The sequence below is a fragment of the Oratosquilla oratoria genome, chromosome 32, assembly GCF_046742065.1.
Source record: "Oratosquilla oratoria isolate Oo_2021 chromosome 32, ASM4674206v1, whole genome shotgun sequence".
Lineage (NCBI taxonomy): Eukaryota > Metazoa > Arthropoda > Malacostraca > Stomatopoda > Squillidae > Oratosquilla > Oratosquilla oratoria.
The window spans coordinates 23,672,914-23,677,194 of record NC_134808.1 but is presented as its reverse complement, the minus strand read 5'-3'; positions in this window follow the sequence as shown (position 1 = coordinate 23,677,194).

Here is a 4,281-nt window from a genome sequence, read left to right as displayed (position 1 = left end):
CATATATATATATGTATACATATATATACATATACTGTATATATATATATATATATATATATATATATACATATATGTATATATATATGATGTATATACATATATATATATGTATACATATATATACATATACTGTATATATATATATATATATATATATATATGTATACATATAAATACATATACTGTATATATATATATATATATATATATATAGAGAGAGAGAGAGAGAGAGAGAGAGAGAGAGAGAGAGAGAGAGAGAGAGTGAGAGAGAGAGAGAGAGAGAGAGAGAGAGAGGGGGGGGGGAAATCAGGAGGAAAAAATCCGGCAAGGAAGAAATATTACTTCATATGGAGAGAGTATCCACCTAATCAAGGTGATGACATCCCAGAGGGGAGAGAGGAAGGAACTGGAAGGGGAAAAGAGGGGAACAGAGGGATGGAGAGGGGACGGAAAGGGGGTCTCAGATGGTACCATGAACGGCCCTAATGAAAAGGTGGGGAAGATGAGACAATCTGTATAAAGAAAAGGAGAAAAAGAGCGCTTTAATAATGAAAAAAGAGGAGGGAGTACAAAGAACGGCCCTTTCGACAAATGGGAAAAGAGATTGATAAAAAAGGAGGGAAGGGGTGGGGGATGCTTTTCAAATTACTGATGAGAACAGATGTAATGAAGAGAGGACAAACAGAGACTACAAAGAACGGTCCTATTAAGAATAAAAAAAAAAAAAAAATAAAAAAAATAAATAGTAACCAATGAGAAAACGACATAAGCAGTAAGTTAATAGATAGACAGACAAATAAATTCGTAAATAAGTCAACAAAATATTCAAATAATTAGATAAATAAATAACCAGATAGATAAATAAATTATTCAAATGAATAGATAAATAAACAAATAAAGAGGTAAATAGATAAATAGACAAATAAGATAAATTTATAAATTAATGAACAAATAAATAAATTATTTTATCAAAGAATAAGTAGATGAATAAATGAATAAATGGTTGAATAGATCAACAAATAGATAAATAGATGAATAAATAAACAATGCATTGGTGAACATAGAAATAAAGAATCAACGGAATGTATAAGGAATGGCCCTAAGTACACATTGTTAAAGATAACGATGCATGAAAAAGGCCCTTGATAATTTAAAAAAAAAAAAAAAAAAAAAAAAATCATAAAAATCAATAAACAAATGAATAACTAACCAACGGTATTGATAAAAAAGCAATATATAACAAATAGAGATATACATATGTAGATAAATATATGATGAATTAACAAATGGAATAAGAATAGAAAAAACAAAATAGAACAATAGAAAGTGTTCCTACACTTGATGAGGCCAGAGATAGAGATAGAGACAAACAAATGAATAACTAATCAACGGAATTGATAATAAACCAATATATAACAAATAGAGATATACATATATAAATATATATATGATGAATTAACAAATGGAATAAGAATAGAAAAAAAAAATAGAATAATAGAAAGCGTTCCTACACTTGATGAGGCCAGGCCATGCAATTGAAGCACAAGAGGAAGTACTAGGAACGGTTCTGTTTTAATGGAAAAGGGGAGGGAATGCAAACAGAAGAAGGGTGGGGGGTGGGGGGAACCGAAAGAAGGTATCCTGGCTCAGGTAAAAAAAAAGAAGGAAAGAGAAAGGTTTGCACGCAATACAAAGAACGGACCCAAAAACTCAATGGGAAACAAGAGACGATTTATGAATAAAACAGGAGAAAAGGAAAAGAGAATGTTCCAGAACACTGAGGAGGAGGAGGAGGAGAAGGAGGAAGAAGAAGAGGAGGAGGAGGAGGAGGAGATGGAGGAGGAGGAGAAGGAGGAAGAAGAAGAGAAGGAGGTGGAGGTGGAGATGGAGGAGGAGAAAGAGAAAGAGGAGGTGGAGGAGGAAGAGGAAGAGGGAGAGGTGGAAGAAGAGGAGGAAGAGGTTGACCAGGAAGACGACGAGGTACAAATGTAGGTGAAAGAGGAAGAATAGGAAGAAAAGGAAGTGGTAAGGGAGGAGGAATATGAGAAGGAGGAGGAGGTGGAGAAGAAGAAGGAAGAGTGATAGCCGAGGGAGGAGGAGGAAGGGAAGAAGGAGAAGGAGAAGGAGGGAGAGGAGGAGGAGGAGGAGGAGGAGGAGGAGTGGGAAGTGGAGAAAAAAGAATAGGAAGATAAGAAAGAGGAGAAGAGAATGGAGAAGGAAGATGAGAAGAAAATGAAGAGAAGGAAGAAGAAGAGGAGGAGGAGGAGAAAGGGCAGAAAGATAGTAGGATATAAAAGAAAAGTCCAAAAAGAGTGTAAGGAAAAGAGAAGGAAGAGAGAGGGAAGGGAGAAGGACCCTGACATCACAAAGAGGCTCCACCTTCTGGAGTCAAATGTGCATATCTACGAGTATTATGTAAAAGAGTAGGATTAGGAGGAGGCAGAGCAAGAGAAGAAGGCGAGGATGAGGTGGTGGTAGTGAAATAGGAGGAGGAGGAGGAGGTGGAATAGGAGGAGGATGAGAAGGAGGAGGACGAGGAAGAGCAGGAGGGGGATGATGATGAGGAGGAGGTAAAAGAGGAGGGGGTGGAGCAGGAGGAGAAGAAAAAGGAGAATGAGGAGGAGGTTAGGGAGAAGGTGAAGGACCAGGAGGAGCATAAAGAGAAGGAAAAGGGGGAAAATGAGGAGTTTAAGGAGGAGGGAGAAAGGAAGGAAAGAAGGAAGAGGAGGTGAAGGAGGAGGAAAAGAAGAGAAGGACAAAGAGGAGATAGAGGAGGAGAAGGAAGAGGTTGAGGAGTGGGAGGAGTAGGAAGGTGGGGAGGAAGAGGAGGAGGAGGAGGAGGTTAAGAAGGAGGGGAGGAGGAGGAAGAGGAGGAGGAGGAGGAGGAGGAGGAGGAGGAGGAGGAGGAGGACTTCTCGAATGGTGTGGGCGTGGGTTGACTGCTGATGGCTCTTAATGGCTTCCGGTCCAGATTGGGGCCATTCCAGGAGCTTCCAGGGCTGAATCGGTGGTTTCTGAAGCTTCGCTTAGTCTCCGGGAGGTTCTTCTGGGTTTCTGTTGCGGCTTACCGGAGCTCCGGAACTCTTTCACCTTTCGACCCCAGAAGTCTTCTTTCTGAAAAAAAAAAAAAAATAATAATAATAATAATGAATATATAAATAAATAATGAAAAATTAATAAATGAAGAAATAAAGAATAAATAGATAAATGAAAAATAATAAATTAACTAATTAATTAATTAATCAATAAAAGTCTGGTATTAGCCAGAACAAAATTCATAAAGATAGCACAATGTCTTCAAGGATTAATGGCCATTAGGACCATTCCAGGAGCTTCCATAGCTTTTGCGAGAGTCTCTTGATCACCGAAAGGGTCTTCAGGTTATTGGAGCAGCTTAAGGGTGCTGAGGACTTCAACCAAGTGACACCGGCTATCGTCCTTATATACAGACGGACCTCAGATAACGAACGCCCCATTTAACGAATAGAATGTTTAACGAACAAGTTTTGTGAATTTTTTTTTTGTCTCTGTTAATGAACGATACTTGATGGTACAGACATACACATACGCCTATATACACAATCCCACCGGATCAGTGGTGCTTTGGCACGGTTGCCCCATAATTGTTTCGGTTTGCGAACGTTCCGGTTTAAGAACGGAAACTGAACGGATTAGGTTCGTTATCCTAGGTTCCATTGTATTCCATCCATAGACGGAGGCACTCACTTTCATATATTCTTTTACTTCTGGCAAACGATTTTATTCAGTTGAGAAAAAGTCAAACAGCGGAAGCAGGTTTTGTGTTTGTGTGTGTGTGGGGGGGGAAGTTAGATGCCATAGAAGGGAATGTATAGGAGATAAGGAAAGAACGAAAGGCCTACGATATATCAAAGACCACGAGAAAACAAAGGAGATAAGGAAAAGGAGATAAGAGATAAAAAATACACAGTAAATAACAAAGACATGAGCACAGTATGAGACATCAGTAACGATATGTAACGAAGAAATAATGAAAATAGAAATAATTGAAAAAAGACGAATGGAATAAGGAATCTGATGGACAGAATGGAGTGAAGAGAGAATACAGGCGTCAAACGTGAAAATAAGATATTACCAACAACCAGACTCGTTGTGTTTACAAATAAAGAAACGTGTAAGTAATTAAACGAGGCAAGGGAGATAAAAAGAGAGGGTAAAGATTTGCTTGACTACCAAATAAAAAAAAATAAAAAAAAATAAAAAAAAATAAAAAAAATAAAAAAAAATACCCCTCCACCT